The sequence below is a fragment of the Montipora foliosa genome, chromosome 1 (genome assembly GCF_036669935.1).
Source record: "Montipora foliosa isolate CH-2021 chromosome 1, ASM3666993v2, whole genome shotgun sequence".
Lineage (NCBI taxonomy): Eukaryota > Metazoa > Cnidaria > Anthozoa > Scleractinia > Acroporidae > Montipora > Montipora foliosa.
This window is the reverse complement of record NC_090869.1, coordinates 46,267,035-46,282,026: the sequence shown is the minus strand read 5'-3', so window position 1 is coordinate 46,282,026 and position 14,992 is coordinate 46,267,035. Positions and strand designations below refer to the sequence as shown.

Here is a 14,992-nt window from a genome sequence, read left to right as displayed (position 1 = left end):
CGATGCAGTCGTCGATGTAGCGGCCGTAGAGTTCAGGTTTGGGGCTGTTGTACTGATTAAAAAATTGGTGTTCAACATTGGCCTGGCCAAACGCTCGCATCATTTCCATGCAACATCTTGCAACATTGTTGGGCACAACATATTGCATACGTTTGGCCACCCTGTTGGAATATGTTGCATAAAATTTGAAAACAGTCAAACTTTTGGTGCAACATTTTGGATGTTGCATGATGTTGTGACTCCTTTGGCCACGTTCACGCAAAACTGTTGCACTAGGGCATGCGTGTTAGGTCCACTTCTTGCGCGCCAGGGGCCTGGGGCATGTGAACATTGACAGTTTGCCTTAATAATGAAGAAAATGATGAAAATGTTGCGTGCGTTTGGCCACCCCGTTCAACACATTTGGCAACATCATGCAACAATGTTGCAAGATGTTGCGTTGAAAAGTTGCATGCGTCTGGCCAGGCCTTTATACGAACTCGTAAATTTATGACTTTTTTTAACAGAAAAGGTCAGATGCCCGGCAAAATCATACTAAAGGTAACTGATTTAGGCTCTGAGACCAGTTTAATTAAGTTTGCTGTTGCAAATCGCTTGCAAAACGTATCCTGACTTTTCTCCTGTTGTTCTCAATTATACAGAACTAAAATCATCCGAAACTCCAAAGCTTTTCAAGATCAATGGGTAGGTTCCATCTTTTCCCTGTATAAACTGTTGGTGGAGATATTTTGACCGTTTCCCTTATCCTTTCCACCTCATTTATTTTCTAACAAGTGCCAATAGTCAACTGCACGTTATCGTGGAGTTACTTTCAAGTCGTCGTTGACAAGTAATAGCTGTGGTCACACTACGCACTTTTGCCCTAGGTAAACTTGACTTCTTGACAGTTTTACCTAGGGAAACTTAAATTTAGAAGTGTGACCAATTTTTCCCCAGGTAAATTACCTAGGGAAAAATTTTTCCATCGAAGCTTGAATATGTCAAGAGAACAATACAATTTCCCTTCACAGTTACCCTACATGTTTTGAAGGGGTAAACAGAAATCCGGAGGTAGTTAGCCAATAGATGCTCGTCGCAAACACGCTGATGATAGATTTGATTTAATTGCATCACGTTTTATGTGAAACACATCGAAGTGCAAGTTCTTTGTTGCTTTTGTCCCATGTGTGCGTGTATCAAAGGAAGAAGATGGCTTGGTTCGTGGGAACGTGTAAGTATAAATTATTTGCTATCAGTACACGTTTCATTTGGCTGGATTTACGCAAGATTTTACCTTTATTAATCCTGCAGTTTATAATTTCGTTTCAGAAACCAGTTTGCTTAGGGAGACGAACAGGACCCGATCTGTAATGGCTTTCTTTTCAATCGGCTACATCAACGGAATCCAGGGCCAAGCGGACGGTTCCTTCAAAATCAATTCATCCCACCAACTTCACTTCATTTAACTTAACCAAGCACAGTCACACCAGCCAGCGAAATTCCGTCAACGTCAAGCGTAATTCAATCACCATCAAGCAAAATTCTTTCCACTTCGCAATCAAGCAACGTTGCTCAAGGTCGCGGGAATCGTTGGTCTTAAACCAAAACATGAACACTAATTTTGTCCTACCAGGAGCATGCCGAGGCGCTCGCTCGAGCTAAAAGCCCTCAGAGAAAAAAGGCCATATGGCAAACTACCCTACAGGCGTTCAGAGAGAGCTGCCAGGATAATGGAATTGAAAGTGAGAAAACATTGACGCAGCAACATTGACGATTAAAGTAGTCTTCATGATTTTCTTTCGGAGCTCTTATCGGTATATGCGTTCCATCGATCGCGCCGACAACATTGGGAAAAGTTGACTTTTCTCTAAAATCTTCTATTTTTTCCCTCACTTGAGCAGGGCAGGTAGGAAATTTAATAAATTGGCCTTTAAGCTGACAGAGTGCTTGGATAAAGTCCTTGCATACTCCAATAGCAGTAGACTTGGCAATTCCAAACATAAGACCACAAGAACGATAACTGTCCCCGGTAGCTAACCTCCATAAGCCTATGGCTGTTCTAGTTTCGACCGGTATGGCTGCTCGAAGTATAGTATCTTGTCGCCGGATAACAGGAGCAACAGGCGTGCAAATAAAATGGAATGTTTCCCTTGTAACCCAAAAGTTTTCTTTTCACCACATGTTCAAAGCATTTGAATTGAGCAAGTTTTCAAACCAGTACTGAGGTCTTCGAAGAACCCACACCATATGCCGAGGCCGACATTCTTGCAAAGCAAAAGCAGTAAATACACGGAGTAACGCAGCTTGTTGTCTTCTTTGGGCTCGTCAAGTGATCAGTCACTGAAGAAAAATCAATCGTGATCGCCTTGCCCGTTGCAACAACGTAAAAAAAAGAAATGAAATTTCCCTAGGTAAAACGATGTTCCCTTGGGCAAAAGTGCGTAGTGTGACCTCAACTAATAAATCTATCAAAGTCGTAAGGAGCACCAAAGATAATCTCGAAGTTTAAATCTAATCAATTAAAACAATACTCAAACCTTCAAAAGGCCCTAGATTTCTCTCATTTTTCTTGTTGCGATTGCGTGGGTAACCATATATCTTAAAGGGTATCTCGTTATCCATAATCAATTTTATTTTCTCCTTGACTTGTTAATAGGATTACGATCTGGGAAAACTCTCAGTGGATGACTGGGTCGCTGTTGCCTACGAAGATGACAAGTACTTTGTTGGCCAAGTAGAGAAAATCAATCTGGAGAGCGCACGAGTCGATTTTTTAACTAAAAGTAAAAACAACTTTTTTTTTGGCCTCAAGTATCCAACAGAGATAATGTAGAGGAAAAAGTTGTTAAAGAGGGCAGGAAATACAAAGTGCTAAAGTTGTTGCTCGTCTTTACGATGGATTTTCCAAAAAATATTTCTAGTGTTTTTGTTGTTGAATGATATGTGCAGTTAGCATTCTTTTTCTCCTATTTGTTCAAATTGATCATCGCATTGATGTTACTAAGATCCCCTCAGTCCAACCTATTAGTTCCCAATTGAAAAAGACAGATAAAAAAATAGTGTAGCTGAATCCTGACAATGCCTGACTGCTTCGGCACGTAATCACTCCAAAACCAAACAGAAAAAAAAAACCTCTGGCAGGGTAGATAATGACAAAGTAACATACATGTATCTGAAATAAAAATCTTGAGTAAGTCTCCGATATGGTCAGTCAGTCTTTGTAAACAAACACCACACTAACATAACCTATCCGTCCCTAAACTATGCAGACAACCTACCAGTTCGCAAACTTTCACATGTCTTCACATGCCAAGATTTTAGATCATTTGTGCACGAAAGCCCAGAAACCGGAGAACAGACTCTGGTGAGCGAAAAGAAGACAATGAATGTGCTCTGGGAAAAGACCAATGGAAAACTGGGGTTCAATAGACTTGCTAAAAATTGTAGATGTGAATTCAGAGAAAGTATGATATTGAATGACGCAAGTAAGCGCTATGGAGAAAATGTAGCTGAAGCACACAGACACTAGTATTACCGTGTTTCAGTCGTTGGACTTTCGGTAGACTTGCCGCAAGTCGACTGCGAAAGAGAGCAAGCGAGCGAAATCGAGGAAGGGACGAAGTCCCGAGATGATAGCGGAAACTGGCTTTGAGAAAGCGTAGACTTTCGGCTGTATTTTCAAGTCACAATTCTGGTATGTGTGGTGCAATCCTAAAAGTAACGTTTCTTTTTAGAGAGTCGGAGAAACAAAGCGCGGATAGTGTTAACAGTTAAGATACCAAGCATCTATTCTCTTGTAGGAACAGAGAATGTACCAGTTCCAACGTTTTTCAGCCGCTTGGCGCGACAAATAGGCTGTAGATTTTGCACGGGAAAGAAAGATTCAAATAAGTCACTTACTTGGGTAAAATACAGTAATGATCAGTTAAAAAAGGCACGGGCCAGTCAAGTACAATAGGCCATTTTACAGTTGTTTGCTCTGCGACCTAGCCTATGAATGGCTGCGAGGCTGCCGGTGACCGTGCATTGATACAGACCTCACTGCTTTTATCATGCAAATTGTGTTGTTGTAATTCTAATTAGTCCGTATTAACATTACAAAAGCACGGAGGTTTATATCAAAACAGGGTCATCGGCAGCCTCGCTTCCATTCGTAGGCCAGCTAACTTAGCGACAACTGTAAAATGGTCTATTACGCCTAAAAATGCTGATATAACTCTCATAAAAGATTTAATGTTTCGTCTTTTAGTCACATATTTGGTCTATGAGGGATTTCTTCAGCGGTCCAATTTCAGTCGATCAACATGGTTATGATTCACACACACAAACATTTAATGTACAGAGATAATTGACTTAACCGCTTTGATGACGGAGGAAGTGGCTTTCTCTGATATGATCACTTTCAGTATAAATTATCTCATTTTTGCCACTGTAATAATTTTAGAGTTCGACTTTACAAAATTGAAACTAATTTGTTCCTTTTAAAAAGGGTTTGAGTGATTTTAAAACAATGTATGCTCTTGTTTTTTTAAATCTGTTTCAATTACCAACAATTTTAACTCACTCGTTTGTCTACTTTTCGAAGATAGTCATCATTGAGATGATGAGATAATGCTTCTTGTAAGTTTCCTTATTTTACATTGGCTAATGCGGCTAATGTTAGCGGCTAACAAGACTTTGGTTATTCAGCATTATTCTGTTACGTGCCTCTGGCTGGTTATGAAAAGCCCTGTGGTTTTGGATGTGGTTTCAATATTGACAGTAAACTTGAGACTATTTTAGATCAAAATACAACTGCTACGCCACTTTCTGTGTAGAAAATGAGGCACTTTTGGGAGTTCCGTCTTCTAAAATAATTAGTCTTGGTGTTTTCCTTTGTGCCAGTGTATGCTGTGAATTTCGCTTTTGCTAGACGCAAGGAAAAATCTTACTAAAAGCTGTGACGTTTGCTTGTGTCAGCAAGGATCGTTTGTTTAATGAAGTTCACCTTTAAGATCGCCCACTTGCATTAAAACAAACCTGTCTTGCTCTGAGTAATATAAAATGAAAACCGTTAAATAATGAGTTTTCCTGCCGGTTGTTTTCAAAGGTATTGTATTTTGTTTGCAAGCGTAACCCGTGAGCTTTTAAATTAGAAGCTGGCAACACACACAGTGCTTATTGTCTCGAAAAGAGCATCACAAACATTTTAAGGATTATTTTTCTTATTTCTGAAAGTTAATTGGTTGAGGTGGCTAATGTTACAGGCTAATATAATCTTTGTTATTTTGCATTATTCTGTTATCCAGTAACAGGCTTCTCATTGGTTATAACAAATCCTCAATTGGATAACATTAGTCAAATTCTGATGGGGAATAACATGTAATAATGTATAATAAATTATAGTCCCAATTACTTTGAAATAGTGTTGGTTATAATAACCATATTAAACCATAATGGTTTAATATCCATTATGACATAAATAAGACTAATATAAAATGGACAATTTTCCACTTCACCATAAGAAATATTTCATATACTATGGTGAATCTTGAGAGCAAAATGCAAGAAATAAATGGCTTTTTTAAATTCATTCTGTGTAATAAGTCTTCACATGAAGTATAGTCTATTCTTATTGTATTCAAATAGGTTACCTATCAAGAAGTCTTATTTTATCTCCCCTCCCAATGCAGTCTCAAGACGTCTTATGAGAATGTCCTTGTTTCCAGTGGTACTTAATTGCCTGCTTTGCAACTCTTTTTTAAGATCACTTGGAGTGTAATTTTCGGCTATCTGAAGCATTTTTATTGGTCTGCCTTCCTTGTGTGTGGAACCGCTTGTGCACATCGCAAGTGACTTTATCTGGAAATCTCTCATTACCTTCAGAGCACAAAACTGGTACACCCTGGCATCTACACATACCATACATATGTTGTCACTCATTTCTTTAGCCCTTCCACAATTGCAAAATGTTTCTGAGTTTACGTGAGAAGGTAGGCGAGACTTGTAATGAGAAGTGTAAGTACTTGGCATTGGCCACTGTTCAGGTAAATAAAATGCTCTTACATAGTTAGCTCTCATAACTTGCCACCATTTACCTTTATCAGATGCAGCATTGGACCTGTTTGTTAGGTCCAAGTCATTTTTTACCCCTGAGTGTTTGGCTTCTTTTGCCTGTAGTGATATAATGCCATAACTCACTTTATAATTGTCATGAGGTTTAGATGCATGGTATAGTATGGCATATGGTACCACCCATACTGTAACATTCACATCCATTTAAAAAATAATACATACAAGTTAAAATATACATGTAAGGTACAAAATTCCTTAAGTTGACCAATATCAAGAGGGCTAACTTCAATTTTGTTAAATAAAGCACTTGCATTTCTGACGAACTCAGGCTAAAAAAAGGCTAACCTTTTTAGTTTCTGGGCTGGTGACTCATTTGAGATTTTAAGGCCATCTATCAGCCTGTACAAGAGGTTTGCTCGGGCAATGGCCTAATCTCCTTTTAACCGCACTGGGAGCTTGTTGTGCCTCTGAGCCTCATCACTGAAAGGGAAACCAACCAAGAAATAGCCTTCCTCAACGTGTCTGTTTATCGACAAGACAACGGTCAACTTGCGAATAAGGTCTATCGGAAGCCCACCCACACAGAAAGGTATCTCGCGTTTGAGTCACATCACCCGATCGCACATAAGAAGGCTGTTGTGAAGTCTTTGACCAACCGTGCTAGAAATGTTCCGACCACCAGCTATTTTCGTTCTAAAGAGTTAAAACAAGTTACTTCCGCGCTGTTGGCGAATGGCTACCCGAAACGGTTTATAATCGATTCAAGCAAACCTAAACGGTCACCTCAGCAGTCTGTAGCAGCCGCGCTGGAAGACTTACAGAGTTTCTGCGTCCTACCCTATGTTAAAGGAACAACGGAGCCGATCAAGTGGGTTTTGAACAGTTATAATATCAAAGTCGCCTTAAAACCACACCAGACCATTGGTAACTTTTTTCCCAAGCCAAAAGATCCCGTTCCCAAAGATCAAACGTGTGCGGTAAGTTATTCCATTCCTTACAAAGATTGCAACAAACTCTACATTGGGGAGACCAAACGGAAGTTCAATACTCGGCTTAGAGAACACCAAAAAGCAGTCGAACAAGAACACCCCAAGAAATCTGCACTTGGCAAACATTCTTTACAGTCTGGCCACCTTATCTCGTGGGAATCATCTGTAATATTACGTACCAGTCCCAGTTGGCGAACCGGACACCTTTTAGAGGCATCGGAAATTAACACATGCAAAAGTCCGCTCAACCGTGATGATGGCATGTACCTACCTCAAGAGTACAGGGCCTTGGCGTTATTGGACAAGAACTGACTTTATGATATATTGTTTTTTATTAGCATCTACGCGATTTTAAATACTTTTGTCAGTTCGTTCATTTTTATTACTCCTGAAGAAGGCTTATGTTAGTAGCCGAAACGTTGGGATTTCAAGATCTTTTTTCAATTATTATAATATTTTTTAACCAGTGTAACATTTTCATATTTTATCAAGCTCTCTGATCAGTGCTCTGCTGTACAGCTGAGGCACTCAGGATATCTATGAACTTGGTAAATATTCCTCTCTGTACTGCCTCTCTATAAATTATATTTCATAAGTGCTGCCATGCATTAATTTCACAGTGGACAGGCTCCGGCCTCTGACGATCTGCAAAATGACCAATTCATGGTGGACCTAACTGCTGTATCCCATTTTCTTCCATGAATTGTAGTTTTCGAGCGTGTTGATTTTTCTCAGACATACTACATGGCAGAGAATTCATAAAGCTGTCCACCTTCGCAACATGAGAGTTCCTGATTTTCATGGTATAGGGTTTAAAAAAATCTTCTTTCCTTAACCCAATCGTAGCCCCCATGGTACACATGTTTCCTTTGCTTACATTAGCATAAGGAGAAGGAAAAGTGGCAGTTTGATTCAATTCATTGTTAGCCCAGCTCTGCCAGCTCATATCAGCACTTGGCTGAAACTCTAAAGTACACTGCTTGCCACAAACATTAAAAACATTACCCTGTAACACTTCCATTTCATCAGTATGTTGCTGCCAATGCTTTCAAGCACCTCATCTTTTTCCCCCAAGCTTACACAGTGTAAAATATACTGAAAGTCTCTGCTTCTTACCCTGTCTCCAAAGTTCCAAGATGGTACACTTCCAATTGGCATAGTTAACTGGCTTGATTCAGGAGCCCCATCATCAAGAAAATTGAAATTATGAAGTGACTTCTGTTGTCATTGAACCAAATAAGTTTACGACACAAATGAGGAAGTCTTAGGTGCAAATCAATAATCATAAATACCAACCCAGTTATTGTTCTAGAAACACCTGGCGAATTAGGGATTTGATTAACATGGCCAATGTCCGGACTCCTCACAAAATTCTCCACCTTCTCATCACAAATAGTTATACATGGTACCCTCAAGTCTGTACCTAAACATTTCATGTTGCGAGGTACCCAAAGGTCAGAATTCGGATCAACAGCTGAGGACTGAGTTTTACAGACAAGGGCATACTTTCTCCTAGATAAAAAGTTTTGGTACTTCATAAGGAGAGCTTGCTTTAAAGACTCTTCTGAATTTTGATAATCCTTCATTGTCTTATTAAGCAAGCCCTGGAGATATTTTCCTCCTTTGAACCCTGAAATCAGCTTATCCATAGTTTGATTGTCAGAACTAAATGAAACATAATCCCAAGCCCCATACAGTGCTCCTTCCTTTCCACCATGTATAAACTCCAAGACATTCTTGGTTTCGTGTCTTCTTCTATACCTAGTACTAGAGTTACCATTTGTCACCATTTCAGAAGTTGTACTGGTGTTTTGTCTTATACTAACAGAGAAACCTTTCTGCTCAAGTAAAGTTTTAAATTTGTTGTACTGCTCATTCAACTCATTGATCTTCTCCTCTTGCTGTTCCATTTGAACTGTCTTTTCATGCATACTTCTTTCAAGCCTTTCAAGTTCCTCTTCAGCTGCTCCCTTTTGAGCTACAGAGGTTTCTAGTTGCTGTCTGTAACAACAAAGTCAGTTGCTATCTGTAACAACAAAGTCAGTTGCTAGTCAAAAATGAGACAACAAACCTAACAATTTAAGCTTAAAAATAAAATTAATTTAATTAAGCTTATTTGTCCTTATTGTAAAAATATGAAAAAGGTGAAACTCAAAAGCCTTTCAATATACACAGTGACATTTACCAATTTCATCCAGGCGAGCCTTTTTGGTGAGAAGTTCTTCTTCTGGGCCCGGTTGTTCGACAGCCGATTAACTTAATCCAGGATTAGCGTAAACTTTTGTTTCATATTTTCAACTTTTTGGTCAAGTTTCTTTTGCTTATTTTTGTTTTTCAAGATTGACTTCTTCTAATGTAAAGTTTTGCCGAATATCAGCGTTGAACAGCATTAGGTATTAGAGAAATAAACTCCTTGGTTAAGTTTTAATCTGGGATTAGCGTTAATCGGCTTTTGAACAACCGGGCCCTGTGTTCCTGTTTTCTTAATTTAACTGTCCTTTTTTCTTTAAATCTATGTGTGAAGTTGAACTTTTCTAAACCAGAATAAATGAACGCATCAGACATTGATAAAACTTTTTTTATTTCACATTAGGGAGGCTACAACGGAATATAAAAAGACTATCGTAATTTCCTCGACAGCCTACACTAAAATACCATTGCAAAGAGATCTCCCGCTCGCAATGACAACACTAAGGGGGTCCCCGAAATCAATAAAAAGTGTTGGTATGGGAAGACTGTCCCTACCCTAGAAAAAAGAGGATTTTTCCAATCCTTAGTGACGTTTAAACCGGATGTTTGCCTCAGGGTGGGTCTTGAATATATGCTCTTATACAAGCTCAGCGGAGGCGAATCTGACTGAATCTCCTAAGAATCTGTAGCTGGAGTATTGGGCTATTACACCAGCGCTAAAAATATTCATATTTACTCTTGCGCCACAAAAACGCCAAGGTTGAAAGAACATTTCTTCCACTGCAACCTAACAGAGGCTTGTGTGGTTTGCGTGGTCACCTGACCAAAAGGATGCCATGGGAGAAAAATGCCTAGCAACGAACCACCATGATTTAATACTGCAGCTTTTTGCTCTTACAGTACTTTCAGATTGGACACCAGCTTCCTATTTTCCTTTACCTCTTAAGACCAGGGCATTCTCAAACAATCACGTTAAAGAATTTAACACGTCTACTTAGAACATCTTTCAGTGGCAGTAACTGGATGAAAATGCCATCTACAGCCAATTTCTGAAATACTTGAGGGAAGTTGCAAGTAAGTGGGGCAACAGACAAAGCAATTGATTACACTGTAATCAACTTAAGAACACAAATTACTCAGCAACTCAAAAGTAATATATTGCTTAGCAATGACAGTGCCAAATTGCAGTTACATGCAAAACAAAACTATGGTTCATTCGCATCAAGGAAGGCAAACTGTAAGTCATCACAGAGTTCACAATTCCCCAACACCTTAAATTGCCAAAAAAAGTCTTTGGTGTCCTTGGGGTACACACCACTGGAATCAACTGATGCATAGCACTAATGTTTATTTGGACATTATACTACATATCTAACAAGAGGCACGTGAACAAAAGGTCAAGTTAATTCAACTCTGGTAATCAGAAAAGTAATTCAACATTGCATTTATTTACATGGACACACTGTTAATGTTAGGTGGAAGAAGGAATTGTGTCACCCTCCAGTATGTTCTAAGTTTTACAACAGGTGCTGAGGAAGAACGTGTTCTTGGATTTCAGCTTCACCAAACACTGCAATTTGTGCAGGAAAATACATCATTCATTCCCACTGGAAACACATGCACAAGAGCAAGAACCGCTCTCATGGCCGCGCAGTTAATAAAGCAGGGTGTGTTTGCGGATTCATTCATTACATGAATTCACCGTAAATAAACGCGAAGAATCCCTCATGCAGTGTACCCCATCCGTACTTACTCCAGTACTGTTTGTTGACATTCTTAGCCGGCCAAAACAAACTTGATAAGTTGAGGGATAGAGAACAGCATAACTTTGTCGTAAGATAATTGCCTTTGAATGCGCAGCGGGTGCAAATGAGCTCTCTTCTGCCCTTTCAGAAAAACTTGAGTAGAGCAGCAATAACACCGCCCTTAAACCTAAGTATTTGATGTAAATTCAACTTGTGATACGTTTAGGGCCACTATTTTAGCACACAAATGATAAGGTTATAAATACCAATCAACTGATTTCTGAGAGGATACTACGATCTTCCATAGACACGATCTCTGATCAAAAGGATGTTAATGATCTTGATTATCATAGATCATTAACGATAAGATAAGAAACAATGAAAACAAAGGCATTGTTGACAACGAGCATGATGTTTTGAAAGATCATGACAGCCACCTTGTCTGATTGAATTGATAGCACGAGGACGTTTATACTTTTTGTATGAAAAAAGCCTTAGAGTATACTTCCACCGAACAGCAGTGTATACTTTTAGCATAGTGTGTCCTAAAAGTATATTACTTTTTTATGAGGGTTAAACTGATCACTCAAATTATGCGTCTGGGTTGCCCGTGTGGTCAATACAGTGGCCGAGAAGTGCACACCAAATTCAAATCACTCACACCGAATTCATAATTCATAAACTTGCAAACTGAAAGAGTTAGGTCAGCACTTGACAGCTGGACATTATTCCCAGGTGGGTTAGTGCGATTGGCTGAAGCAAAATGGCAGCAAGGCAAAATGAACTCAACTCCACGAATTGCGAGTCTTGCAGGAATTCTGTGTCACTGAGCCATTTCTGCTCTTCTTGTGGCACAGTTCTTAACAGGGAGGTTCTGGCATTGCAATATTACCTCAGACAGGGGTTCAAATACGATGTGATTCTCGTGTTGCTGTTTAAGTTCCATGGTATTGAAAGGAGTCTCAGAACTCTGAAGAACAGGTTGAAATAACTAGGCCTTCAGCGAAAGGCTGCACAATTCAACGAAGGAGAAGTGAGATAAAGGATACCACAGGAGATAGATGGGGCTGGTTGTTTCTTGGGTTATAGAAGTGTGTGACACATATTAAGAAGAGGGGGTTACGCAATACCAAGACATGTAGTGCAGAAAATGTTAAAGGACAGTTGTGAGATGAGATGGACACATCGACTGAGAAGACGAGCTTACGTGAACCCAGGGCCAAACTATTGCTGCCATATCAATGAATATGACAAACTGAAACCTTACAGAATCTCATACATGCAGCATTAAAGGTTTCAGCTGTAAAGTACTTTTGTTGAAGCTTGCCAGGTCGAAAAACAATCCCAAAATTGTGGCAAGATCGTATTTAGAGGTGGTAAGAGAATACAGGGGTTCCCCTACTAAAGTCAGATCTGATTGCAGAACTGAAAACGGATTACTCGCAGCTGCACAGTGGTTCTTCCTGAATGATTTGATTGGTCACATTTATGGAACTCTCCTCATAATCAAAGAATAGCAGCATGGTTATCGCCGGAGTAGAGCCACTTAGTGGATAAACTTCTTTAGAGACTTAATGGAGCACTCAACCTTCGTGCCTGGGAATGACCTTGAAATGGAGTGTTGTGGTTTTGTCTTTCTGGCCTAATCCAGCGTGACCTACATATCGTGAGGGATCACTGGAATACTCATTTCATCCGACGATCTTGTTACAAAACAGTCGCCAGAAGACCGGATCAACTGCTCTTTTTGCCCAAATTGTTTTCTTCTCAAGACTACAAGCATCCTGTTAGTGGTGTGAGTCAGAAGCCTTGTAATGTTTGGAAAAGAGTAACTAGATCTGACTTTCCCGATCATCCAGACTGCGTGTTGCAGATCGCCGCAGACGCCAGGCAGTTCAGATGGTGAACCACCCGTTCCAACCACTTGAAGGTCAGACGACCATAGTGCAGGCAATTAAACGAAGTCTGTCGTTACCGAAAGTGGACTTGAAGAAGTTTAACAGAGATCCCCTCAAATATACAGTTCAAAACAAACTTCAGGGACAACATCAAGAATAAAGTGTTGGATGAATCGCAAAAACTCAGCTGCTCGCTCAGTAAAACGGTAAGGAAAAGAAAGCAATCAGAAGTTGTGTTAACTTACCGGTGGGTCAAAGGTATGCAGAAGCATGCAGAACCCTCCAGTCGCATATGATTATAGAAGCCCATATGAAAAGATTAAAGGAAATTCAAGTGCGGAAGGGGAAGCTCTATACCTCATGGAATTTGTGAGGAAATTCAAAGACACCAGGAGAGTCCTAGCAAGTATGGGCCATACAGTGTGGTATGCCAATTGCCTAGACAATGAGGACGTATTAGTCATGCTAATGAGGAAGTTAATGGAGGAAGGTCTGAAGAAGAAGTGGGTAGACAGATCGGGAGATCTTATCGTGATAAAGGCCGAGCGGAGTATGCAGATTCTGTCGAGTTTGTACAGAGAGTAGCGGGACATACTGACAACAGGTACGGACAAGAGCTCACGTCATCCTTTTCCAGTGAAAGAGGCAGGAGAGAATCTAGAAAAAAAGAAAGTCAGAACGCCAGCCTAGAGTTACGACGCTTGCCACTGCAAGTGATTGGACCCGACAAAGTGCGAACACATTGCCCAGAGCACCATAGAAATGCGCTCATTGTTCTGGACTACATGGTGTCTGGAGATTCCGGGCCTTTAGAAGCACCCCATTGAGTGAACTCCCAGAACTGTTTGACAGCACAAGCTCTTTAGAATATGTCTTGACGACGATTATGTTGCTAGGCAATGTAGCAGAGGCTTCACCTGCAGGATGTCTGAATGTGGGAAAGATCACCACTATCTGATACACTCTGCACAAGAGAACATTGCAGAGAACTGTCTCCGAGCTAACAGCGGTGACACACCTGGCAATCATATGCATGGTGGTAATGAGCAACAGCCTGCTGCTTAGCCTCGTAGTAACTTGGCATCCACTAGGGCAAAGACAGTGAACACAGTCACTTCTGAGGTTGTTGACAAGTCTGGAACTGTAAGGCCCAGCGGACCCGTAGCAGTTTGTTCGGTTTGAGCAAGTCGACTGAGAGTGTGCTTCAAGGTCGTTCCTGTTAACATAAGCTGTCAAGGGAGCACCAAACAAATAACCACTTATGCTTTCTTGGATGGAAGTTCTGATGCAACATTTTGTTTGGAAGAGTTAGGCTTGAAAGATATGACACCCATGAAACCCACCAGCTTCACAATGACGACTGCTAACCTTGAAGAGGAAACATTCGAACACGAAGGTTGGACACAGAGTCACTTGAAGGGGATGCAAAGTTTCAGCTTACCAATGGTTTGACTACAGATAGTCTGCCAGTTACACAACAGCACAGAGCCACCGAAAAAGACTTATAGAGATGTCCCCACCTTCCGATGTCAACCTAACAAATACTGGAAAGAAGAATGTAACCATCCTGATTGGCAGGGATCATCCAGACATCACTGATAAGCAGGGAGACAAGAGAGAAGGTAAACATGGTAAGTCCATGGCAGTGAAAACACCCCTAGGATGGACCATCTGTGGCCCCATCACAGAACCTGCAGGAGATCGTGTTCATGTGAACTTTACCCGTACAGATCAAGAAAGATTGAATGCCCAGTTGGAACGCATTTAATGACGAAGAGTTTAATGAAGCTTCTGCTGACTTTGAAGAAGGTGTATACCTTGAGGACCGTAAATCTCAAGAAATAATTGATCAGTCGGTGACCCTGTTGAATGGGCACTATCAGCTTAAAGCTTCCATTCCGTCAAGAAACCCCTTACCTACCAGCTAGTCTTCCAATGGCAGAAAGACTAACGTGGTTGAAAGGAAAGATGCAGAGAGAACCAATATTCGGCAGCAAGTACACCACTGAAGTCGAGAAGGACAATGCTAAAGGAGCATCAAGACAGGTGCCTGATGACGAACTTGTTAACCTCAAGCTAATCTGGTATCTTCCTGATCATGCTGTGTGGCATCCTAGGAAACCAGAGGATCTGAGAG

General features: G+C 40.5%; 2 pseudogenes; both read right to left on the bottom strand.

The window, feature by feature from the left end:
• Positions 1–5,625: 5,625 nt before the first annotated feature.
• LOC137970012 (uncharacterized) lies at positions 5,626–7,148 on the bottom strand (annotated as a pseudogene).
• A 781-nt stretch (positions 7,149–7,929) lies between these two features.
• LOC137970004 (uncharacterized) lies at positions 7,930–12,740 on the bottom strand (annotated as a pseudogene).
• Positions 12,741–14,992: the final 2,252 nt, after the last annotated feature.